The sequence below is a fragment of the Stenella coeruleoalba genome, assembly GCF_951394435.1.
Source record: "Stenella coeruleoalba genome assembly, chromosome: 2".
Classification (NCBI taxonomy): Eukaryota; Metazoa; Chordata; class Mammalia; order Artiodactyla; family Delphinidae; genus Stenella; species Stenella coeruleoalba.
This window is the reverse complement of record NC_137147.1, coordinates 22334637-22362619: the sequence shown is the minus strand read 5'-3', so window position 1 is coordinate 22362619 and position 27983 is coordinate 22334637. Positions and strand designations below refer to the sequence as shown.

The 27983-nt window shown below is 36.4% G+C and overlaps 1 protein-coding gene across 5 annotated transcripts in view; it reads right to left on the bottom strand.

Moving 5' to 3' along the window:
* Positions 1-27983, bottom strand: part of DIO2 (iodothyronine deiodinase 2) — a 253391-nt gene that overhangs the window by 50877 nt on the left and 174531 nt on the right. For 4 of the 5 annotated variants that reach the window (XM_079914648.1, XM_079914645.1, XM_079914646.1 and 1 more), the window contains exons 3-4: positions 14080-14176; positions 6053-6103 (exon numbers count right to left, since the gene is read on the bottom strand). The gene's annotated coding sequence lies outside the window, so the exon portion shown is untranslated. The remainder of the gene's footprint in view (positions 1-6052; positions 6104-14079; positions 14177-27983) is intronic. The other variant, XM_079914647.1, reaches the window with a different exon arrangement.

Here is a 27983-nt window from a genome sequence, read left to right as displayed (position 1 = left end):
CTTTCTGGGACATGATTCTTGTTGGCTAGGTGAGAACTGATGCAAGCAGGAACTAATGCAGTGTCAATGAGGATGGAGAAGAGTGAAGGAAGTTGAGAAGAGTCAGAATTAAAGAGAGAAAATCTATAGGATTTGATGTTGATTTCATATAGGAGGGACAGAAAGTGAGAACGAATGGAATCCCAGGATTCTGATTTGGGTTTCTGAATGGCTGATGCTGATGCTATATCCTACAGATAGGCAATATAGGAAGAGGGTGGTAGGGGAGACGGGGGGTTGAATTTTAGACACATTGAGATTGAGGTATCTCAGGGAAATCCAGGGAGTGTTGGCTAGATGGATCTGGAGCTAATGCTCTGAACTGGGATATAGACTTGACACTCATAAGTATAAAAGAGATAGTCCAATCCTATGATTATAACAGGAAAATAGATGAGACACTCAGGGAGAAAGAACAGAATAGGGAGAAAATAACACTAAGTAAGAGTCCAGGAAGTAATGGCACCCAAGTGTAAGAAGAAAAAATTAGCAAAGGAAAAAGAAATGATTGCTAATTCTATAAACCCACCTGCATTTGTGGTGATATTCTGTTTTCCTTCTTGCTACTACTGAGGTGTCCCACTAAAAATTTCTACCTTCCCAAATAAGCTTGCAAATAACTCCAAAATCTGTGTCACTGACTCAACTTCTTCTAAACTCCTTAACAAGGCTCTCCAAATCTGATTCAAGTCTATTTTACCCAGACTTTTCTACCATAAATCTCTTACATAGCCCCTGAGTTTTAGCCAGTCAAGACAATCCCTTTTCTTCAAAGTTTTCATTCACTGTTCTGCCTCTCTGCCTTTATTCATGTTGCTCCTTCTTCCTGGAATTCCCACATCCCCCATACCTAGCCTCTCCACTAGCCATTGTTTATCATCCTTACCCATGACTTATGAGAAGCTAAAAAGAGCCCAGACTGGAGTCACTACCATCAAAGGGAAAAGGACAAAACATACTAATATTTATTTGGGATCCACTAATGTGTTAAAACTATGCTAGACAGGGAGTATGTGAGTGCTTGTGAATATCATTTAATCTTCACAGCAACCTCAGAAAGCCCCTTTTGTAGATGAAGACACTGAGGCTCATTCATCACTTAATGAATGTTTATCAAACGTCTATTATTGCCAGGCACTGTGCTAGATGCTAGATAAACAATAGGGAACCAGAAAGAGTCTCTAGTTGCTCCTACAAAGAGCTAACAATAGTGGGAGAGACAAATATTAAAATATATTTGTGTAAATAAATGTTTAATGACAAATTGGAGTAAGGGCCATAAAGTGAAAGGATGGGAAACTAATTCAGGGAAGGGGGTCTCTTTGCTAAGGCAGGCTCATTTAAGCTAAGACCTACAGGATGAGTAGCCAGATGAAAGGAGTGGAAATAATGTTTCAAGCAAAGGGAAGAGCCTGTTTGAAGTGTAAGGAAATTATGAAAGGCCAATGAGGCCAGAGAGATGTGAGTAAACTGGAAAGAAGTGCTCTGTGAGACTGACAAAGTAGGCAAGATTTTGCATGTCCTTTGCATGTCCTTGTAGACCATGTTTAAAAGTTTAGATTTTTCTCACCAAGCAATTAGAAGAGATTGAAGGATTTTAAGCAGCAGAGTTACACGAGACCGATGTTTACAACAAATCAGAAAAACTAAATAAAGTCATGCCAATAATAAATGGTAGAGCAAAAGATTAAACACTGGGTCTGATGCCTAACATTTGCAGAAAGTTTGTAATCTCAGTCCAAGCCTATTAGCATAATCTGAAAGGCATGGTCACCCCTGGCCTGGCTTGGGTGGTCTAATTCAGATACTGATGGCTTTTTTTTTGGCCACACCACATGGCATGTGGGATCGTAGTCCCTGACCAGGGATCGAACCCACACCCCACACCCCCTGCATTGGAAGCATGGAGTCTTAACCACTGGACTGCCAGGGAAGTCCTCTGATGCCTTTTTTTTTTTACTCGAAGACTTAGCTGACAATCTCCTGAGTAACATAAACTTTCTCTTTTCCATATGGAACCATAGGGCTGTCTTTCAAGTGATGCGTGCTTTTTATATCCACCTGTAGCAAAGGTAACCTTGTCTGCCTTTTAACTCAGCATCCTCCCCTAGAATGACAACTGTGGTTCAGTAAGGTGCTTGGGGTGGTGCTGCTGCTGTGAAAACCAGGCACGTCAGTATCAAGGCTTCCTAGAAAGACATCTAACTAACCAAAGGCAGCATCGGGTGGTAGAACCTGATTGCCTAGTTTCCAAATCTGGCTTCACCATGTTAACTGTATGACCCTGGGCTAGGAACTCTGAGCCTATTTTCTCATCTATAAAATGGGGATGTGATAATAATAATAACAATAACTAATTCATAGAGTGGTGAGAATTAAATGAACTAATATATTTAAAGCACTTGCAACATTACCTAGCACTAAATAAGTGTTATATAAGTGATGTCTATTATTATGAATAATAATAAAGGCATTTGAAATTTAGGGTGTTTCTAAGAAAAAAAATTGCATATATCCATTTGTAACCATTTTTTATAAATAGACTGGCCTTTTAAGGTGAAGAATCCAAAGGAAAGAGACGTTATTTCATATCCCTACGGTAACATGTGAAGTTTGTGCTTGTCAGATGCTTCATGACCACTTTTGTGCTTCTGTCCCAACACGAGAAGTAGGAAAGCTCAGACAAGTGGACTGTGTTCCCATCTGGAGTCTAGTAGAAGGTACACCCTCAAAGAACCACCTCTGAAAAACACTGCCATGGGCTTCCCTGGTGGCGCAGTGGTTGAGAGTCCGCCTGCCGATGCAGGGGACACGGGTTCGTGCCCCGGTCCGGGAAGATCCCACATGCCGCGGAGCAGCTGGGCCCGTGAGCCATGGCCGCTGAGCCTGCGCGTCCGGAGCCTGTGCTCTGCAACGGGGGAGGCCACAACAGTGAGGGGCCGGCGTACCGCAAAACAAACAAACAAACAAACAAACAAAAACACTGGCAGATTGGCAGGATCTGAAATCCACTCAACAAACTTTTAAGACTGTTTCTGGTGCTTATCAAATCAACAACCATTAATAAGGTACAGAGACAAGCCTAGAGACCATGTCAGATTGAACACTTCACCAAGGTGACAACTCCTAAGAGATTCTAAACTAGTTTCTAGACAAGTTACCTGAAATATATTACAATTGGCCTCCCCACCTGATTCCTGAAATAGAGAATGCAGAGCATTCTCTAAGTAGGGAGAGGGCTTCCCTGATCCTATTACTACATTGAAGAAATGCAAGGCTCTAAAACCGTTGGTTACTTAAATGGAATGAGTCCTCAGGTTTATTGCTGCCATGTTTCGCCAAATGTTGAGATCTAGCTCAGGTATCCAAATTGACCTCTCCCTAGAGGAAAGAAAGAGGGACCTTGAAAATGTTTCCAAAACTAGGAAGAAAAAAGTGTAGAAGAGGGAAAAATTGGATAAAATCCGGGTAAACTTAATTGTAGGGGAGAGGCACTGGCAAGAAATGAAGGGCAAAATATAATGAGTAACTGAGCACAAACAGTTTTCACCTATTATAGTTGAAAATTGATTTAAAGAGCATCAAGAAGAAAAGATGCTAGGGAAGAAGACAGGTAATTTCCCTTCCAACCTGACTCCATTGTCTACCAGAGGACAAAACTAAAATCTTCTATGATTCTTCTACCCAGATAATCATCATTAGCTTTTTGGCATGTATGCTTATTATATTCTTCATAGATATATTTATATAAACTTAAGTTAAATTGGAATTATACTTTACACATTGTTTTGTAAACTAACCTTTCATTTAATAAACACTTACCTAAATTATTACTCTTCTAAATTATGATCTTTAATGACTGCTTAGAATCTTCTCTTATGGCTAAATTCTAAATTATGCAATCAATAATCCATTGTTGGCCATTTCAATTGTTTGCAATTATAGTAATGTTGCAGTAATCATCCTTATATCAGATTATTTCTTTAGAGTAAGTGGAAAGAGAATTATTAGGTTGAAGGCTATAAACATTTTTAAGGCACGTGTGTTATTTATTGTTAACTTGTACCCATTAAGGTTGTACTATTTGCCTTTCCACCAGGAGTATATAAGTCTACATTGATTAAAAAACAAAATATAAGCAAAGGTAAATAACAGTTTCTACTTCCAAATAAGAGGAGGACAGGAACTATAAAGTTATAAAAATTAAAAGAAGCATAGCTTTACTTAAATTAGTGAGCAAATAAAACTGATATATTTATCACTGATTCATTTTAATGCTCTTCTAAACCTTTTTTTTTTTTTTAAATCTCATTTACCTCTTTAAAAACACAGTAGAGGATAACTCAGACAGGCTTTGGAGTAAGAGAGAAGTGGGCTCAAGTCCTAGTTCTCCAGGTGAAAACCCTGGTGAATTACTGAACTCTGTGAGGTTAAATTTATTCATATATAAAATGAGCATAAGCACACCTCTCAGGATGTTGGAAAGACCACACAAGATGACGAATGGAAGTTGCTTAGGACAGTGCTTGATTCTTAGGAGGTCTTCTCTCCTAGAGAATCTTCCATCAACTTTATTATTTTTTTTCATTAATTTTTATTGGAGTATGGTTGCTTTACAATGTTGTGTTAGCCTCCACTGCACAACAAAATGAATCAGCCATACACATACAGATGTCCCCTCCCTTTTGGACTTCCCGCCCATTTAGGTTACCACAGTGCATTAGGTAGAGCTCCCTGTGCTATATAGTATGGTCCCATCAGTTGTCTATTTTATACATAGCACCAATAATGTTCCATCAACTTCAAACATGTTCTGTTCATGGTATTTTTTAACATAATGGGAATATGCTCATATGTTGCTGAAATGAATCTAAAAACTGTTGTGCCCATTCTTCTTTTGTTAATATTTTTTCATCAGGAAATATTAAGAAATAAGCCATAAATCCTGACATAAATATTCAAGAGAAAGCTTTATTTGTTCAATGTTTTAAAAGTTAAAATTATCAATCAAACTGAGAAAAGCAGAATCTGCCCTTCAAATACCAACTGTGTTGGCTAAACCCTTGTTCCTCCTTCTCCATGGTTATGCAGGCCTTTTCCTCAAGGGGTCCACCCATTAAAAGAGCCATTTTTAGTCTCTTTGTCCTTATTGTTTTCTTATATTTTTCAGATCTTCTCTCATGATTAATCTTTCCCATAAACTCCATGCCTCCTGATTGCTTCTTTTTTGCTCCATTTTGTGATTTAAATTCTATCAGGCAGTAGGGTTGGGAGGCCAAAAAGCTTATAATGTGAGACACTGAAGGATAAAGTGGTAGAGACTTGTCTAATACACTGATGAATAGCTAACGTAATTGACTCAAACATATGAACAAAAGAAAGTCATAAGAACTAAAAATGCGTGGGCATTGAACTATGTCATAAACAGGGAAGATTAGACCAATGAGTCACAGAACCATGCTGTCTGAATATTAGAATATGGATTGAGAGGAAAATAGATGAATTTTTACCTTTTGCTCCAGAACCTTCTTTATTTTTTCATTGTGATAAATTAAGCTTTCACATTTTTAAAATCCTAAGTGTGAGTGTATGTGTTGACTAATGCCATCTTGTCTTCATTTACTGTTCACTGCAGTTACCCTTGGGAATCAGCATCCCATTCAAGAAAGCTACAAACTGATCAGATGTTCAAACTGGCCTCTGTAATGGCACAAGATGAGTGCATTTCAAAGGAGGATACTGCTGAGCTCTTTGTCCTTTAGTTTTATATAAAATTAAGGAATTTTTAAAAAGAAATTATGATGTGTTGCCATGTACTAAATGTTTGTGCCCCCCCTGCTAAAAAATTTGTATGTTGAAGTCTAACCTCCAATGTGATGTTTTGGGCAGTGGGGACTTTGGGAGATAATTAGGTCATCGGGGTGGAGTCATGATGGGACTGATGCCCTTATAAGTACATGAAGAGCACAAAGCAAGAAGACAGCCACCTATGAAAGAGGAAGTAGGCTCTCACCAGACACTGAATCTCTTGGCTTCTTCATCTTGGACTTCCCAGCCTGTAGAACTGTGAGAAATAAAAACTATTTTCAGACCTGATAAAAAGACACGCCAAAAGAAAAACTCTTATCATGCATTTAGATGCTGCTGCGTGAGGTCATGTTACCTTGAGCTGCAAAAGCCAATGTACGAACACAACAGGAAAGATCTAAGGACAAAAGCCATCACACTAAGGGTGGAAAGATGGAAACTTTAAGACCCTTCAGTGAAGACATCCTTATAATACTGAATGAATCCTTAAATTCACCACATTAAGACTTCTTGTTTAGTGATACAACACATGCTTTTTGTAATTTAAGCTACTTTTTAAAAAAAATTATGTGTCGGGTCTTAGTTGGGGCATGCAGGATCTTCACTGAGGCATGCGGTATCTTTCGTTGTGGCGTGCGGGCTTCTCTCTAGTTGTGGTGTGCGGGTTTTCTCTTCTCTAGTTGTGGCGTGTGGGTTCCAGAGCACGTGGGCTCTGTAGTTTGGAGCATGCAGGCTCTCTAGTTGAGGCACGTGAGCTCAGTAGTTGTGGCGCATGGGCTTAGTTGCCCCGCGGCATGTGGGATCTTAGTTCCCTGACCAGGGATCGAACCCGTGTCTCCTGCACTGGAAGGTGGATTCTTTACCACTGGACCACGAGGGAAGTCCCTAAGCTACTTTTAATTAAACATTCTGTTACTTGCAGCTGAATTTATCATAAGTGTTATAACTAGTTAGGTATAATACATCACTTCCAGGAAGGGTCATAAACCCCACATCTACTTTGCCTTTAGCCTACTCTTTTTCTATATTACTGTATCTTTCCATCTGGAAATACTTTCCTCTCTTTCTCCCCTGAACTACTGGCCAAATATCTCCTCCTCTGTAATGCTGTCCTACATTCCCCTGCAAGAATGGAATTACTCCATTATCTGTGTTTCTATATAATTTAGTCACTCTCAGCATTATTGCTATTATCATACAACTATAAACATTGTATCATGCAATTATAAACATTATATGTGTACTCTGTGCCAAACATGCTAAATGCTTTATATGTTTTACATGTATTACATCTTGTGGTAGATTACTTGTTCCTAAATATTTACTGGCTTCTCACTCATGCCATGCTCCTAGATGGCAGAATATTCTTCCCTATCTATCTATTTGGGGCTTGGCCATGTACCTTGATTTGGCCAATGAAATCTGGGTAAACCAGATGTACCATACGTCTGAGCAGAAGCTTTACATGCCTACATATAGTCTGGCTCTGTCTCTCTTACTCTTGTCTTCACCACAGGAACAGGATGTTCAAACATGTGCCCTTAACATGACTCCCAGAATGAGAAGACATGTGGAACTCAACAGAGACCAATCAAGCCCAGCAAAACAACAGATAATCTGCAGCACTCACATAACAAGAGAAAGAAGCACAAGTTGGTTTTAGCAAGCCACTGAAATATGGGGCAAAAGCTGATACAGTACCGTTTAATCTAGAACTCGTAACAGTATGAAGTAACTATTCTATTATTATTATCCCATTTAAAAGTAGAGGAGACCAACTCCAGTTACAGGACTTAGATTCTTCCCCCTATAATATAATGCACATCTGTTTCTCTTCCACTAGACAACTCTTTAAGGATAAGAACTATATATATTTTTTATCTTTCTTTCCCCAATACATAGCACATTGTCTACTCAATTAATTATGCTGTTGTAAAGAGGAAGTTATGATTCTAATAAATCCCCATTATTAACACATCTTCATGACTCTTACATTTTATATACCCTGATACCAGTTGTTTGCTGTTCACTATTTACTCTCCATTGTCCTTTGATTTTTAAATACAAAATGAATCCTTTGCATTTTTATTTAAATAAATGAAATAATCGGTACGGTCATCCTATATCTTAATTTCTTTAGAGCACATGCCATGAAAACAAAAATCTCAAAAACTTATCTGGATAAAAAGTCACTTATCTATTATATAATAAAATATACTTTTAGAAAATTGCTAGTCTACTTGTTACATAGGTTTGTGAGAAGAGATATTGAACAAAAGAAGACACTGTGTACATTGTCTTTAAAAAAATTAACAATACTCACCGAGTAACGTTTGGCCAAATTTCTGGGCACCTCGTGGACCAGTCAAGTTGACACATAAAATTACCCATCACACACGATTCCTTCATTTAACAAATACGTACTCAATGTGTTAAGTGTCTACTCCATGCTTTAAATCTGTCAACAACTCTGCAGTAACTAAAATTTCACCTTTCAACAAAGAATTTTCATCTTAGAAATTATGTTATCCAACTGAGTCATTTATACAGGTAAGAAAATTAAGGCCCAGAGATACCATGTTGCTTGCTCCAAGCAACATAATTTTACTGGGAAAGGTAGAGGTAATATTAGATCCAAGGTCAAAAGCAAATGTTCTTTTCATTACACTGCCCAATTCTACTTCTCCTTCTCTATATTAGATTGTGAATCCCAATCCCAGAAGGAAAAAAAATTAATAGATACAAATCCTACATAAGCCTTGTGGAGTGTTTATCTTGTTACAGATACATACATATAAGCATTTATGAATACAGGGAGAGATAAAAGCTTTATGATAGCTTCCAAGCAATAGTCAAACACATTTTAGATATAAAAAACAAGATCCTCATAGATAAAAATGCACCCTTTCTAGTTTTTTATACATTAGAGAGAAATATAATAAAACACCCAATTTCTACTCCTGAATGAAGCATTTCAGAAGTTTAATTTTTCTTGCTAACATCCAAGTAACTCAATGATGTTCATCTAAAAATGAGGGCAGGGCTTCCCTGGTGGCGCAGTGGTTGAGAGTCCGCCTGCCGATGCAGGGGACACAGGTTCGGGCCCCGGCCCGGGAGGATCCCACATGCCGTGGAGCGGCTGGGCCCGTGAGCCATGGCTGCTGGGCCTGTGTGCCCGGAGCCTGTGCTCCGCAACGGGAGAGGCCACAACAGTGAGAGGCCCGCGTACCACAAAAAAAAAAAAAAAAAGAAGAGACAAGTTCATGAGGTTCACCTTCTCTGATCATCTGGAAGTTTTACGTAAAATAAATGTATTTCTTTAGCAATGATGTCTAGAAAACTGGATTTAAATTACAATTTTAATTCTAATTTTTTAATTGCTACAATTTACCTGAAGCTAAAATTGCTGTTCATCACTCATTCATTCAAGAAAATTTTACTGGGACCTACCATGTGTCTGGCATTATTCTAGACACTGGGGATGTAGCAGTGAATGAAATGGACAAAAGTTTCTGTCACCATGGAGATTATATTCTAGCATGCCTTGTGTGTCAGGAAGAGAAATGACATTATCCAAGTCTAATACAAGCCAATGGATGATATATGGAAGTCAGAAATTAAACAGAAAATGATATACAAAATAAAGAAAGGGTCTTCTAGAATCACGTTAGGGATGGGAATGAAGTTTCCCAAAATCACAATAAACAATGACAGGAATGACCTTACTATAACAACAAATGAAAATAACAATTGGAGAACACTTCTGGCAGTTTTGTGGTGAATGAAATGGCTGGGAACGTTGGAACTCTACTTGCTCATTTGAAAACTATAATTTTTCAATGGCACACAAGCCTTTTGAAGTAGCAACTAAGTATTATATTCCTTTGGCACACCCCCAATAACCCTAGGATAGAGATGAATCCATCTCATTAAATACCTCAAGGGCATCCTTATATGCCCCTCAAGGAGAGCTAAATAAGAAGTCTCATGATGGTTCTTGTTTAAAATCAGAGAGATTCAGCCATCCTAGAGTGTATGGCCCTGGGGCTGAATTCTAGTGTGTGTATGAAAATGTGCCTTCAACCTTTAAACTGCTTGCCCCCTGAGTGATAGCTGAGGATAGACACAAGACTGACAGAACTGTTAACGGATTTTGTAACATGATTGAGTATCTAGAAACACATTGCAAATAGTATAATTCTGTTTGGCAGTTATAGCAATACATAATGAAGGATTTGTAGAACTTATATGCACATGTTATCGACTTATACAAATAATTTGATGAGCAAATAATCACTTTTTGTTTGGATGCATGTAATTTTAATCCTGGGAATCCCTAAAGATCAAAGTGCTACTAAAACACTTTACTAGTTAATTCATAATCTACTCATTTTGAATTTGTGATCAGAGAAAGGTTAAAAAAAGGAGAAATTGTATATTAATCAAATCACTAAAATACATGGTACTGCATAAGTTCATGTTTGACTAGAAAATATACATTTTACTGAGTACCTTATTTTTATCAATCCTTAAACAATTAATGTATTATGCATTCTTCTTATTCATTCACTTTTTAGGAATTTAGCAAATTCCTAAATGACCTCTGAAACACTTTAGCTACCAATTGTGTAGTACATACTTGGAATATATAAAACTAAATTTTTTATAGAGCTCCAACTTAATACTTATCTGACTGTCTCTCAATTAATCTGAATAAGTACAATTTAATGTCATTTCTATTTAGCTTCCAGTTAACAGGACCCAATTTTTCTACATATCCTGTATAGCACTAGATAAATAATTAAATTTTACTAGTCAGTATCAGTAATTTTACCCATTTGAGATTTCAAAGTGTTTTGATTTTCCTTCTCCATAAAAACAGGCCATCCAAATTACTTACATCAGTAAAATGGTTGTCAAAATATTTCAAAAGCATTAAGCTAGACTTTTAACTTTGCAGACAACTGTTAATTTATTCATACCAGGACACTGGAATCTTGATGCTAACAGTTGTCTTTTGAAGTGTTTGCCAGAAAACCAAAGTGGAACCCAGACTCAAAATCCACTGTTTTATTTATGAATATATCATGTGAAATACAAATTTAGATGTAAGGTAAAAAAATAAAGGGATTTTTAAAAAAATCTGAGTATCAACCTAACCAAAAGCAGAGAGACTTAGATATGTGTGATAGAGGCAGTTGAGAAGTTATTTGGAAGATGTTATGAGTTGATATGGCTACACACCTACAAGAATAGCTAAAATGAACAGACAGGAAAATAAAATTGGTAAGGCTAGAGAGGACACAGAGCAAACACAACTCACGCTGCTGATGGTGTGTAAACTGATACAACCACTTTGGAAAACTGCTTGACAGTATCTATCTAGCTGAATATATGTATACCCTATGGCTTAGCAATTCTACTCCCAGGTATGAACTCAAAAGAAATGCATCCATATGTTCACCAAAAAAAAAAAAAAAAAAAAATGCACAATGCATTACAATATTCATAGAAGCACACTTCACAATTGCTCAAAACAGGATACTACTCAAATATCCATCAATAGTAGGGTGGATATATAAGTTACAGAATATTCACACAATAAAATAGTACACAGCAATGAGAATGAACAATCTACAACTACAGACAAAAATAGAAATGACTCTTACAAACAAAATGGGTTGTATTATTCAATTTTTATCCAGTTTGAAAAAAAAACAGGAAAATCTAATCTATAGTTTTAGAAGACATGACGGTGGTTACTTATGGCAAGTGGATAGTGGATAAAAAGTTACATGGGAGGTTTCTGGTATTTCTATTTCTTGACTTGAGTGTTCATTATAAAAGTGAGCTCAGTTTATGAAAATCCACCAAGCTATATAATTATGTTCTGTGCACGTTATTAAAACTTAATCTATTTTTAGAGCACTTTTAGGTTCATAGAAAAATTGAGGGGAACGTACAGTGATTTCTCATACACCTGCTAATTCCACATATTCACAGCTTCCCCCATTATCAACACCCTCCATTAGAGTAGTACATTGATTACAATTGATCAACCTATATACATCATTTCATCCAAAGTCCATATTTTACATTAGGGTTCATATCCTGTGGATTTTGACAAATGTCTAATGTCAAGTATTATGTAATGTATGTCACCATTACAATATCTACAAAATAGTGTCACTGCCCTAAAAATCCTCTGTGCTCCACCTGTTCATCTCTCCCTCCTCTCAACCCTTGATAACCACTGATCTTTTTACTGTCTCCATAATTCTTCCCTTTCTAGAATGTCATATAGTTAAAATCATATAGCATGTAGCCTTTTCAGACTGGTTTCTTTCATTTAGTAATATGCATTTAGATTGTTTCATGTTTTTTCATGGCTTGGTAGCTTATTTCTTTTTACCACTGAATAATATTTCATTGTCTGGATGTACCACAGTTTATTTATCCATCCACCTACTGAAGGACATCTCAGTTGCTTCCAAATATTGGCAATTATGAATAAAACTGCTATAAACATCTATGAGCAGGTTTTTGTGTGGCTGTAAGTTTCAACTCCTCTGAGTAAATACCAAGGAGCATGATTGCTGGATCATATGGTAAAAGTATCTTTAGTTCTGTAAGAATAGACAAACTGTCTTCCAAAGTGACTGTACCAATTCGCATACCCACCAGCAATGGACGAGAGTTCCCATCCAGCTTTTGATGTTGTCTGAATTCTGTATTTTGGACATTCTATTAGGTGTATAGTGATATTTCATTTTTGTTCTAATTTGCATGTCCCTAATGACATATGATGTGGAGCAGATTTTCAAAGGCTATTTTCTATCTGTTTATTTTTTTAGTGAGACACCTGTTCAGGTACCCATTTTTTAATCAAGTTATTCATTTTCTATTGTTGAGTTTTAAGGGTTCTTTGTGTATTCTGGATAACAGTCCTTTATCAGATATGTTTTTGCAAATATTTTCTCCTAGGCTGTGGCTTGTCTTCACAAGCTCTTGAATCTGTGTACTTTCTACTGTTTATATTATATCATTTATTTTGTATTTAGCAGTTTGCCTTTGTTATTGAGCCATATGTACATAATGTAAAATATAAGATTTTAACCATTTTTAAGTGTATAGTTCAGCTAGCAGCATTAAGTACATTCACACTGTTGTGTAACCTTCACCACTCTCTATCTCTAGAAATTTTTCATCATTGCAAACTGAAGCTCTACACCCGTTAAACAATAACTCCTCATTCCCCCTTCCTCCAGCCCCTTGTAACCACTATTCTGCTATCTGTCTCTATGAATTTGACTATTCTAGGTATAAGTGGCATCATCCCATATTTGTCCTTTTGTATCTGACTTACTTCATTAGTATAACATTTTCAAGGTTCATCCATGTTGTAGCAAGTGTCAGAATTTCACCCCTTTATAAGGCTGAATGATATTTCATTATATGTCATTTTTAAATGTCACATAAATGCTCATTACATCAAAGCCATCAGGCCAAACATCCTTGGCCAGTTAGCTGATAACTTGTATAATAACAGGATCAAACTGGCCAGAATAAGTAAATGATGTGCATAATCACCTCCATAATATTAGTTAAGAGAAATTAGAGTGTTCTTTATGCCCTCAAATGTCTTCCTACCACACGTCCGATGTTATTTAAAATTCTACACAGGCTATTTCTAATCTCCAATATTCCCTAAAAAGAGTAACTTATTAAGACAAGACCATCTTAAAATGGTTTAAATTCCCTGCGTTATTTGTGACAGGGGAGACTTTGAGAGGAAGGGAAAGTAAACATTTCTTTTGCTTCTAGTACATTGTGACACTGTGTCATTTAATGGTCATGCCAGCTCCATAAAACAGGACTGATAGTCCTCTTGTTGAATATGAGGAAACAGAGATTCAGACAGGTTCAGCAACTGGGACCAGATGAACAACCTGCACGTGGGAAACTGGATTTCATTTTCAGGTCTCAAGCTTGCTTACTATACCATGCTGCCTACCAGGAAGTGATGTAATTCATGAAAGGAAAAGAAAGAGAATACCAAAGAATAACTATCAACTACATAATTTTGTCCAAAGCTAGCCTAGGTTGTCAGTTCAACTGATGTATTTCACTAGAAGCTGTTCTTAATCATGAAATGACTGATGTGCAACACATCACGACTAATTTAAATATTTGGTCCATACTGAACTTTCCCAACTAAAACTAAAGACTTACCAGGAAAAATAAAAATGCTTGATTGCCTCATTTAAGGACGTCCTCTGCCTCTAGCTGTTATGTCCAGAGCTAGTGGGCTCTGTAAATTTTTTTTTTCCTATGGATAGAGAAAAAAATGCCAAGCTTACATTGTGTAAATCATTTCCATGTTTAAAATCCTTGTTCTTAGGAATTTCTTCCTGAGACATTAACAAAATTATTCTTGCTGGTCTTTAAGAATATTTGTCAGAGTATATGGAGACTAACTGGTCACTATCCTTCAAATACTAAAAGGGTCGCAATGAGCTTTCATTCTCCAGGTAATTCTAATGCCTTTCATCCTATTTCCTAAAATAATCAGAATTTTCTTAGACGTTAATAAGAAATGTCAAGACTGAGAAAGCAACAATTCATCTGAGGCTATTTAGTATCAACTATGATCCATAATTGGCAAGTACGTCTGCTAATATTCAGCATAAACATGAAAGCAGTTTTATTAGCTTAGTGCACACTAAACTGAAATAAACTAAACTGATATTTATTAAAACATGGGAAGACAGTGCTATATTACTGAGATTTTAAAACACATCTTACTCTGGTGCTTTAATTTTATAGACTGAATTATAGAGAGAGATGCAGCTAGAGGCAGGAAGAGGTAGACATAAACACAGATATAGAAACAGAGATGGGACTCCCTCTTGTGAGAGCACCAGAATTACGAGTAACTGCTGAACAATCATCAAGAAGAAGACACTGGAACTCACCAATAAAGATATCCCACATCCAAAGACAAAGGAGAAGCTGCAGTGAGATGCTAGGAGAGGCACAATCACAATAAAATCAAATCCCACAACCCCTGGGTGGGCGACTCACAAACTGGAGAACAGTTATACCACAGAAGTCCACCTACTGGAGTGCAGGATCTGAGCCCATCAGGCTTCCCAACCTGGGGGTCTGGCAATGGGAGGGGGAATTCCCAGAGAATCAGACTTTGAAGGCCAGTGGGATTTGATTGCAGGACTTCAACAGGACTGGAGGAAACAGAGACTCCACTCTTAGAGGGCACACACAAAGTAGTGTGCACATCAGAACCCAGGGGGAAGGAGCAGTGACTCCATAGGACACTGAAACAGACCTACCTGCTAGTGTTGGAGGGTCCCCTGCAGAGGCAGGGGGTGGCTGTGGCTCACAGCAGGGACAAGGACACTGGCAGCAGAAGTTCTGGGAAGTACTCCTTGGCATGAGCCTTCCCATAGGCCACCATTAGCTCCACCAAAGAGCCTGTAGCCTCCAGTTCTGGGTTGCCTCAGGGCAAACAATCAACAGGGAGGGAACTCAGCCCCACCCATCAGCAGACAAGTGGATTAAAGATTTACTGAGCTCTGCCCACCAGAGCAACACCCAGCTCTACCCACCACCAGTCCCTCCCATCAGGAAGCTTGCACAAGCATCTTAGATAGCCTCATCCACCAGAGGGCAGACAGCAGAAGCTAGAAGAACTATAATTCTGCAGCCTGTGGAACAAAAACCACATTCACAGAAAAGATAGACAAAATGAAAAGGCAGAGGACTTTTTACCAGATGAAGGAGCAAGATAAAACCCCAGGAAAATAACTAAAAGAAGACGAGATAGGCAACCTTCCAGAAAAAGAATTCAGAATACTGATAGTGAAAATGATCCAGGACCTCAGAAAAAGAATGGAGGCAAAATCGAGAAGATGCAAGAAATGTTTAACAAATACCTAGAAGAATTAAAGAACAAACACCTAGAAGAATTAAAGAACAAAGAAACAGAGATAAACAATACAGTAACTGAAATGAAAAATACACTGGAAGGAATCAATAGCAGAAAAACTGAGGCAGAAGAACGGATAAGTGACCTGGAAGACAGAACGGTGGAATTCACTGCCACAGAACAGAATAAAGAGAAAAGAATGAAAAGAAATGAAAACAGTCTAAGAGACCTCTGGGACAACATTAAATGCAACATTTGCATTATAGGGGTCCCAGAAGGAGAAGAGAGAGAGAAAGGACCCAAAAATATATTTGAAGAGATTATAGTCAAAAACTTCCCTAACATGGGAAAGGAAATAGCCACTCAAGTCCAGGAAGCACAGAGAGTCCCAGGCAGGATAAATCCAAGGAGAAACACGCTGAGACACATAGTAATCAAATAGACAAAAATTAAAGACAAAGAAAAATTATTAAAAGCAATAAGGGAAAAACAACAAATAACATACAAGGGAACTCCCATAAGGTTAACAGTTGATTTCTCAGCAGAAACTCTATAAGCCAGAGGGAATGGCACAAAATATTTAAAGTGATGAAAGGGAAGAAACTACAACCAAGATTACTCTACCCAACAAGGATCTCATTCAGATTTGATGGAGAAATCAAGAGCTTTTACAGACAGCAAAAGCTAAGAAAATTCAGCACCACAAAACTGGATCTACAACACATGCTAAAGGAACTTCTCTAAGTGGGAAACACAAGAGAAGAAAAGGACCTACAAAAACAAACTCCAAATAATTAAGAAAATGGTCATAGGAACATACGTATCGATAATTATCTTAAATGTGAATGGATTAAATGCTCCAACCAAAAGACACAGGCTCGCTGAATGGATACAAAAACACAACCCATATATATGCTGACTACAAGAGACCCATTTCAGACCTAGGAACACATACAAACTGAAAGTGAGGGGATGGAAGAAGATATTCCATGCAAATGGAAATCAAAAGACAGCTAGAGTAGCAATACTCAGATAAAACAGACGTTAAAATAATGAATGTTACAGAGACAAAGAAGGAAACTTTGTTCTTCTTAATGATCAAGGGATCAATCCAAGAGGAAGATATAACAATTATAAATATATATGCACCCAACACAGGAGCACCTCAATACATAAGGCAAATGCTAACAACTATAGAAGATGGAATCGACAGTAACACAATAATCATGGGCAACTTTAACACCTCACTTACACCAATGGACAGATCATCCAACAGAAAATTAATAAGGAAACACAAGCATTAAATGACATAATAAATCAGATAGATTTTATTGATATTTATAGGACATTCCATCCAAAAACAGCAGATTACACTTTTTCCTCAAGTGCGCACAGAACATTCTCCAGGATAGATCACATCTTGGGTCACAAATCAAGCCTCAGTAAATTTCAGAAAATTGAAATCATATCAATCATCTTTTCTGACCACAACGTTATGAGATTAGAAATCAGTTACAGGGAAAAAAATGTTAAAAACACAAACACATGGAGGTTAAACAATACATTACTAAATAACCAAGAGATCACTGAAGAAATCAAAGAGGAAATAAAAAAATAGATAGAGACATATGACAATGAAAACACAATTATCCAAAACGTATGGGATGCTGCAAAAGCAGTTCTAAGAGGGAAGTATATAGCAATAAAATACTACCTCAAGAAACAAAAAAAATCTCAAATAAGCAATTTAAACTTACACCTAAAGGAACTGGAGAAAGAAGAACAAAAAACCCCAAAGATAGTAGAAGGAAAGAAATCATAAAGATCAAAGCAGAAATAAATGAAATAGAAACAAAGAAAACAACAGCAAAGATCAATAAAACTAAAAGCAAGTTCTTTGAGAAGATAAACAAAACTGATAAACCTTTACCCAGACTCATCAAGAAAAAGAGAGAGAGGACTCAACTCAATAAAATTAGAAATGAAAAAGGAGAAGTTACAACAGACACCACAGAAGTACAAAGCATCACAAGAGACTACTTACTACAAGCAACTCTATGCCAATAAAATGGACAACCTGGAAAAAATGGACAAATTCTTAGAAAGGTATAACCTTCCAAGACTGAACCAGAAAGAAACAGAAAATATGAACAGACCAATCACAAGTTATGAAATTGAAACTGTGATTAAAAATCTTACAACAAACAAAGGTCTGGGACCAGATGGCTTCACAGGTGAATTCTATCAAATATTTAGAGAAGAGCTAACACACATCCTTCTCAAACTCTTCCAAAACATTGCAGAGGAAGGAATACTCCCAAACTCATTCTATGAGGCCACCATCACCCTGGTAACAAAACCAGACAAAGATACTACAAAAAAAGAAAATTACAGACCAGTATCATTGATGAATGTAGATGCAAAAATCCTCAACAAAATACTAGCAAACAGAATCCAACAACACATTAAAAAGATGATACACCATGATCAAGTGGGATTTATCCCAGGGATGCAAGGATTCTTCAATATATGCAAATCAATCAATGTGATACACCATATTAACAAATTGAAGAATAAAAACCGTATGATCATCTCAATAGATGCAGAAAAAACTTTTGACAAAATTCAACACCCATTTATGATAAAAACTCTCCAGAAAGTGGGCATAGAGGGAACCTACCTCAACATAATAAAGGTCATATACGACAAACCCATAGCAAACATCATTCTCAGTGGTGAAAAACTAAAGGCATTTCCTCTAAGATCAGGAACAAGGCAAGGCTGCCCACTCTCACCACTATTATTCAACATAGTTTTGGAAGTCCTAGCCGTGGCAATCAGACAAGAAAAAGAAATAAGAGGAATCCAAATCGGAAAAGAAGAAGTGAAACTGTCATTGTTTGCAGATGACATGATACTGTACATAGAGAATCCTAAAGATGCCATCAGAAAACTACTAGAGCTAATCAATGAATTTAGTAAAGTTGCAGGATATAAAATTAATGCAGAGAAATCTCTTGCATTCCTATACGCTAACAACGAAAGATCAGAAAGAGAAATTAAGGAAACAATCCCATTCACCACTACAACAAAAGGAATAAAATATTGAGGAATAAACCTACCTAAGGAGGTAAAAGACCTGAACTCAGAAAACTATAAGACACTGATTAAAGAAATCAAAGGTGACACAAACAGATGGAGTGATATACCATGTTTTTGGATTGGAAAAATCAATATTGTGAAAATGAATATACTACCCAAAACAATCTACAGATTCAGCACAATCCCTATCAAACTACCAATGGCATTTTTCACAGAACTAGAACCAACAATCTTAAAATTTGTATGGAGACACAAAAGACCCCAAATAGCCAAACAATCTTGAGGGAAGAAAACGGAGCTGGAGGAATCAGACGCCCTGACTTCAGACTATACTACAAAGCTACAGTAATCAAGAGAGTATAGTAGCGGCACAAAATCAGAAATATAGATCAATGGAACAGGATAGAAAGCCCAGAGATAAACCCAAGCACATATGGACACCTTATCTTTGATAAAGGTGGCAGGAATGTACAATGGAGAAAAGACAGTCTCTTCACTAAGTGGTGCTGGGAAAACTGGACAGCTACATGTAAAAGAATGAAATTTGAACACTCCCTAACACTATACACAAAAATAAACTCAAAATGGATTGAAGAACTAAATGTAAGACCAGACACTATAAAACTCTTAGAGAAAAACATAGGAAGAACACTCTTTGACATAAATCACAGCGAGATCTTTTATGACTTACCTCCCAAAGTAATGGAAATAAAAACAAAAATAAACAAATGGGCCCTAATGAACCTTAAAAGCTTTTGCACAGCAAAGGAAACTATCAACAAGAGGAAAAGACATCCCTCAGAATGGGAGAAAATATTTGCAAATGAATCAACAGACAAAGGATTAATCTCCAAAATATATAAACAGCTCATGCACCTCAATATTGAAAAAACAAACAACCCAATCAAAAAATGGGCAGAAAACCTAAGTAGACATTTCTCCAAAGAAGACATACAGAAGGTGTGCCAAGAGGCACACGAGGTGCTGCTCAACATCACTAATTATTAGAGAAATGCAAATCAAAACTACAATGAGATATCACCTCACACTGGTCAGAATGGGCGTCATCAGAAAATCTACAACCAACAAGTGCTGGAGAGGGTGTGGAGAAAAGGGAACCCTCTTGCACTGTTGGTGGGAATGTAAATTGATACAGCCACTATGGAGAACAGTATGGAGGTTCCTTAAAAAACTAGAAATAGAATTACTGTATGACCCAGCAATCCCACTCCTGGGCGTATACCCAGAGAAAACCATAATTCAAAAAGACGCATGCACCCCAATGTTCATTGCAGCACTATTTACAATAGCCAGGTCATGGTAGCAATCTACATGCCCACTGACAGATGAATGGATAAAGAAGACGTGGCACATACATACAATGGAATATTACCCAGCCATAAAAAGGAAGGAAATTGGGTCATTTGTAGAGATATGGATGGACCTAGAGACTGTCATACAGAGTGAAGAAAGTCAGAGAAAAACAAGTATCATATGTTAATGCATATATGTGGAATCTATAAAAATGGTACAGATGAATTGGTTTGCAAGGCAGAAATAGAGACACAGATGTAGAGAACAAACATATGGATATCAAGGGGGGATGGGGGGTGGGGTGGGATGAACTGAGAGATTGGGATTGACATATATACACTAACATGTAAAAAATAGATAATAAGAATCTGCTGTATAAAAAAATAAAATTCTAAAAAATAAAACAATAAAATAAAATGGTATTTGAAGTAAAAAAGAAAAGAGGATGGGAGTACAAGAAACTGGATGTATTCAGACTATTTCTAGAGAAAATATGAAGTATAGCTGTTAAAATTGTTATAAATAACAATCATCAAAAATATCCATATGTCACTCTGTTTATTGCATTCTGGAAGTTACCTCAGTTTTTAAACAATTTTATTGATATATAATTTATATACCATAAAGTTTATTTATTTAATGTATACAATTCAATGGATTTTAGTATATTTACAGAGTTGTACAACCATCACCATGATCTTATTTTGGAACAGTTTCATCACTCCATAAAGAAACTTAATGCCCCTTAGCAGTCACTCCCATCCCCTCCCTTACCCCTTCTCCCATCCATAGGCAAAAACTAATCTACTTTCTGCCTCTGTAGATTAGCTTATTCTGAGCATTTCATATAAACAGAATCATACCACATGTGATGTTTTGTGACTGATTCTTTTACTTAGCATACTGTTTTTGAGGTTCATTGATGTTACAGCATGTAGCAGTAATTCATTCCTTTTTATTATAGAATAATATTCTATAGTATGGCTATGCCACATTTTGTTTTTCCATTTACCAGTTGGTAGGTATTTGGGATGTTTCCACTTTTTTGGCTACTAATAAATAATGCTGCTATAAACATCTGTATACACATTTCTGTGTGAACATATGTTTTCATTTCTGTTGGTTAGGTATCTAGGAGTGGAATTGTTGAGTCATATGGTAACTCCATGCCTAACGTTTTGAGGAACTGCTAAATAGTTTTCCAGAGTAGTTGTAACTTTTATAATCCCACCAGCAATGTATGAGAGTTCCAATTTCTCACATCTTCACTAATAATTGTTATTTTCTCTCTTTTTTATCATAGTCATTCAGTGGGCATAAAGTGGTATCTCATTGTGGTTCTGATTTGCATTTTCCTAATAACTAATAATTTTGAGCATCTTTTCATATGCTTATTCAACATTCCTATAGCTTTGGAGAACTGCCTGTTCCAATCCTTTGTCCATTTTTTTAATTAGGTTGTTTGTCTCATTGAGTAGTAAACATTCTTTATATATTCTAGATTCAAGAATCAGCTATATGACTTGCAAATATTTTCTCTCATTCTGTGGGTTGTCTTTTCACTTTCTTCATGGTGTCCTTTGAAGCACAAAAGTCTTTAATTTTCATGAAGTACAACTCACCAATCTTTGCTTTTATTAATTATGCTTTTGATGTAATTCCTAAGAAATCATCACCTCACCCAAGGTCACAGAGAGTTAATACTGTTTTCTTCTAAGAGATTTTTAGTTTTAATTCTTACATTAAGTCTATAATCTACCTTGAGTTCATTTTTTTGTATAATATTAGGTAGAAATCTAAATCCATTATTACGCATATGAATATTTAGTTATCCCAATACCTTCTGTTGAAAAACTATTCTTTCTTCTATTGAATTGATTTGGCCCTTTGTCAGAAGTCAATTGACCAAAAATACTAGGGTTTATTTCTAGATTCTTAATTCTATTCCATTGATCTATATGTTTATTCTTGTGCCAGTACCACATTGTCTTGATTACTACAGTTTGTAGCAGGTTTTGAAATGGGGAAGTGTGAGTCTTCCAACTTTGTTCTTCTTTTTCAAGACTGTTTTGTCTAGCCTGATCCTCTGACATTTCCATGTGAATTTTAGGATCAGTTTGTCAATTTCTCCAAAAAAGCTAGCTGGCATTTTGATAGGGACATACATTGAATCTATAAGAGGTTAACTCTTTAATACCTTTCATTAGAAACAAACTCTCATAATTAATTATGCAAAAAATGACTATCTAATTATTTCAAATTTGATGAAAAGTTAAAAATATAGTCACACTTTATAATCAGTTATCAGCAATAACAAACACATGCTAGGTAGTAAGCAGTCAATTGTGAAACAAAGGGAGGATACAAGGACATATACTGTGATTTGTAAAAATTTATTTATGGGCACAAAACTTAAGGCCTACAAAAATATTAAAGAATGAAAAAAATCTATTTGTCCCAAAATAAGAAAACTAAAAAATTTAAATTCACAGATGTTCAATTTAATGTCTATAAATGTAATTTTATGTCAACTAGCCAATTGAAGCTTAACTCTTGAAATGGTTATGTATCAATATAACAACATTTAACTCATAAGAATATACAAGTTAATATATGACAAACCAAAATCATACAATTAATTTTAAAAAATGTTATAGCAGAGGGCTTCCCTGGTGGTGCAGTGGTTAAGAATCCACCTGCCATTGCAGGGAACACGGGTTCGAGTCCTGGTCCGGGAAGATCCCACATGCCACGGAGCAACTAAGCCCGTGCGCCACGACTACTGAGCCTGCGCTCTAGAGCCCATGAGCCACAACTGAAGCCTACATGCCTAGAGCCTGTGCTCCACAGCAGGAGAAGCCACCACAATGAGAAGCCCACGCACCACAACAAAGACCCAATGCAGCCAAATATTTTAAAAAGATAAATTAAAAAATATGTTATAGCAAAGGTTTTGCTTATTTGATTAAAAAAGAAGACTGATAGCATTTGCAATAATTCTAATTCTAATACATCAAAAATTCTTTAAGGTAAGATCTAAAAAAATCAGAAAACCTATTGTCATTAAACGTCTTTAAAAAGCCATAGAATCAACTGTAAAGGAATCACATAAATTCTCAACTCTGCAGAATGAAAATCTTCTATATGCTTCTTTGAAATGTAAACAAATTGCATAGTATCTTTATTGTGGTCTGTTACTCTACAGTATAGAAATCAAGCAATATTAGATCATATAATAGTCTAAGAAAAATCACTTCTCTCTTTGACCTAGTTTCAAAAGCATTTTCCCTTGGCTTTGAAGATGAATAAATATGCTTGTAGAAGCACTGGATCAGTCCATCCACCCTTAGTAAGGGATTCTATTAATTATCATCTGGTCCCTGTTAATTTTTAAGTTCTACTTGGAAAAAAAATGCTTTATCTTACAAACCTTTTAATTTCTCTTTTATTTACCAAATGATTGTATACTGGTTGCTCAGGGGATCTCTAGTTATATTTAGCCTTTGATTATCCCTCTTAATAGGAACAGAAACTTTAAAGATATTCCCACAGCTAAACAAGTATGAATGGAGAAACTTGAAAGTAACTTCCTTTGTAACCTCCTTAGTTATTCCAAAAATGCTGAATGCTGGAGTGACCATTTTCTTCAGTGAAGACACTTCTACAAAACAGCCATTATTTATCCATTGTACTTCTCAAGCACCACTATGTTTGTTATGTAAGCAAGATTTATAGAAGCAAGGTAAAAATTTTGCCCAGCAACAGCTAAAGGAAAAATGTTATTCATAATCTTCAGTTCTATTAAGACAAAAATATTGGCAAAGAGATTGTGATTATTTCCTTTTAAAACTGGTTGTCATTTCCTAGTTCCAGATGCACTAGAAATTTGAAGCTCACTGGGGAGGATGAGTGATTTTACGTTCTGTGTCTAATAAATGGCTCAGTAGTCCTCCCTTTAGCAGTTGAACTACACTTTAAGTTAATGTGCTAACTGAATAATAAAAATCTAAAGATAAGAGTACATTTGCAAATTGAGCATATTCCTATTGCCATTTTGTGATGCATATAATTGGTTTTGGAAATGTTCAGTTTACCAGGATCAAAAAGGTTGTGCCTAAAGAAACTGGCAAATTGTTTATCCTCTTGGTAGTTTAATAATGATAATTTTTAAAAATTGAGTTTCATACACAGGCAGTCAATACTACCTACTACTATGAATATCTGAATCTTACATAAACTTTACCAGATTATTCACAATTATAATGAAAAATGAGAGTATCTGAAGACTTCTTTGACTATTACACTTTCTTACAAAAGAGAATAAACAAACATTTATCAAAGTGCATCTTTCTTTTGGTATATTGTAGAACTAACCATGTTCTACAAAATATTTAGCCAGAGGACTACTAGTTCATTAAAATCAAGAAAAAAAATTATGATTAACTTAAATAGACAGTGGTGATTTCCACTGGATTCTTTCAACCTGTTGCTTTTCCATCACTGTTCCCTTTCTTTGTCCATGAGGAGAGGGTTTATGGATGAGAACACCTAAGTTTTAGAGAAGTTACATAAGTTGATTGAGGTCACGCTGCAAATAGTGACAGAATCTTGATCCAACTAAAAATGAATCTTTTTTCATTATACCATTATTCTATGCATCTCTCTTTAGCCAGTAGCGATTATTGCTACTATCATTACCACCATCACTCTGATTTTGCCTCCTCTCCATCTAAGTCCTCACATCAAAGTAGTATGCATGTTCTAGGTCAATTTAAGGTAGAATTGGGAGTCCTGGTGTTGAGAGCCTAACTTGAAGGTGACTTCAAATCTGGGTATAAAAAAGCTACAAATGAGAAAGCCTGTTCTTCATAAAAGAAGCCTCTGAGAACAATGGATGTCACAGTGAAACGACAGGGAAAAGCAGAGCGTGACTCAGATGTTCTCAAATGCACCAGCTCTTTACTACCTCACGTTAGAGGTACTAGAGGTACGTCTGTTTTATAGTTCTTCTAAAGAATGCATCTACACCGAAGTATTCATGAGTGGTGCAGATTTTACTGAAGATTTTGTAGGGAAGATGAAGAAAGAGATTTAAATTGTATATTCCTCCAAAACCTTCAAAGGCACCCATTAGAGACTTTCATTCTTTTCCAAATCACTACCAGCATTTCTCTTCCTCTTCTCTTTCACCACATGCTGCCCCACCTTGTTGAATCTTTTCCTTCCCCAGTTTTCTCAGGATCATCAAATACTTTTCCCCTTTAGAATGCTGAAAATTTCAACTCTGCCTCAGGAACTACCCCCTTACTGTATCCCAAACCCCATGACACTCAGAAAAATAAAGGCCTTCTAATTTACATCACCCATTCTCCATAGCAGGCAACAAGAAAGTATAGTATTTTTTTTTTAAAAAGAAGCTTGGCTGTCCAGAATCACCATCCATGAAAATTATGTGGACTAATGCCATTCCCTATGTTATACTATGCCTGCCTCCATGTTAATTCTGTCTGTCTTCGCCTTGGTCTGACTTTCACCCTCATTTTTACTGCAAATCTTGAACCTGTTTGATGTTGGCCAAAAATTGGAATGCACCCTGCTTCCAAAGATTTTATAAGTAACAATTAACACAGCCCCATTTATTTAGCATTTTCTAATAATAAGCATTTCCGCATTTGTCAGTGTGGTGAGCACTTTACAAATAATTACATTTAAACCTCCCAACAAGCCTACTAAATCGTTATCACTTCTCACATCTGTCCCTTGCCCTTCCCCTTATCATGAAAAAAGACTTTCTTCTTGGTGCTCACATGTTGCTGGGAAAGAGACAGTGTGCTCACTAAGCAGCCAGGAACCAGTTGCTGAACAGCAGGGGATAGGTAGGTAACAATTATTCAGTACTGACCTTGATTTCACATCTAAATGGTTTAATGAGACAAAGAAATTATGCCATATTTAAATTTAATTCACTGAGTTTATGTAGTGAGTAATAACTTCTCAAATGGTGTCGACTGTGTGATCTTCCGTAATCTTCATAGCGACCCTGAGGAAAAAATATTATTATGACCCAATTTTCACAGACCAGGAAAGGCAACTCATAGATGTTGAGAAACCTATACAAAAATCTGCTAGCAGATGGCAGATGTGACAGCTGTCTTTATCTTCTCTCTCCAGACTTTAGGTACTGATACTTTGAAAAATACCATGAATATATATACATAACTATATGTATATGCATATAGTATGCATATACTAGTATGTGTGTTTAAATGTCTGTCTCACAAGGAAATGACAACTGGCTTATAAGGCTGAATTATTTAATATGTAAACTGATAACAGCTTAACAGTGGCCCCTCTAAAAAAGGTAAAATTTCAAGTTCAGTGAATTGATTCAGAAATTTATAAACCTAGAATTTAAAATCTACTTCAATTTCATCATCTAAAGCTCATATTTTCCCATCTGTAACCTAGAGGTAGTTATTACAGAATTTTGTGCTATTTTCAAAAGTTGTTTCAAAAGATAATTTTATTTTGATTTATGTATGGGCGGATATTGGGAGCGGGGGTACCGCAGTCTTTTTAGATCTGAAGGCCTCTAAAATTCTGAACTCAAAGCTGGCAGTATAGAATACTCCTTCAAGCCATGCAATATTGAAAGGAGAAAAGTAGGGTGGCAGTTAGAAGAGAAAAATGTAAGTAAAGAACCATCAGAATGGGTTGGAATACTGAAATCAAGACAACATAATACATTTACTACCAAGTGAATATGAACTGCAAAGCACAGATCACGTTTCAAATACAAAAGAACTTCTGAGAAACGAGATGGTGACAATCATAACAATAGTTTAACATTTCCTTAACACATACAGTGTGCCAAGAACTTCATATGTATCATCTCACTTAATCAGCTCCATGAAGTAGTATTATTATCATTTGCATTTGGTAGATAAGAAACTAAGATGTGAGAATTTATGGAAGAGCCGGAAGTCACCCAGCTTGTGATTGGTTTCAGCCACAGTGTCCAAAGTGTGGCCACCAGCGGCATTCTCTCAGGCATGAGGGGAAGAGAGAGAGTGGGTGGAAGGATAAAACACGGAGCTGCCAATCCCTGCAGATTTACAAAACAGAGAAATTAGGGTAATTTCAAACTTAAAAGTTGAAAAAATTAGAGTCCTTTATGACAGCTCATACATTAAAAATGGAGGAAGTTCTGTAGCAATGGAGGCTTAATAAAAAGAACAAAATTGATCCTACGAAGTAGATAAAATGTATAATTCAACAAATCTGTTTAAACTGGTTTCTCCTGTGGAGCAGCCATGTGATGGAGTTGGGAAGGGGAGGAGACTGGAAGGGAGGAGAGGAGAGGAGATGGTAAATAATGGCTGAAAAGAAACAAGAGTCTCATCCTAAGAGTAATGCAAGGAATTCTCAATGAAAAGCGAACAAGAAAAAGTTTAGATGTCATGAGAATCTAAAACATTTGGGTAAGTATTAGAGTTAATCGCTTGAAGTAAGGTTTGGAAAATGACTCCTTAGCTAATCTCCTCTCAGAAAGAACAGAGGAACATTAAGTAATTTGGTCACAATCATTACAAGAGAGGTTTATATAAAATTTCCTGTTTCTCAGGGCCTCACCTTAACCCCTGCTATTCATATCACTATTTTTGATTCCAGAATATTAAGAACTGTGCAATCATGGATAAATGGTAAACATGCTGTGGTGGGTTTGTTTTCCCTTACTCAGGGTTTTCTGTGGGGTGTAGATGGTAGGAGTTAC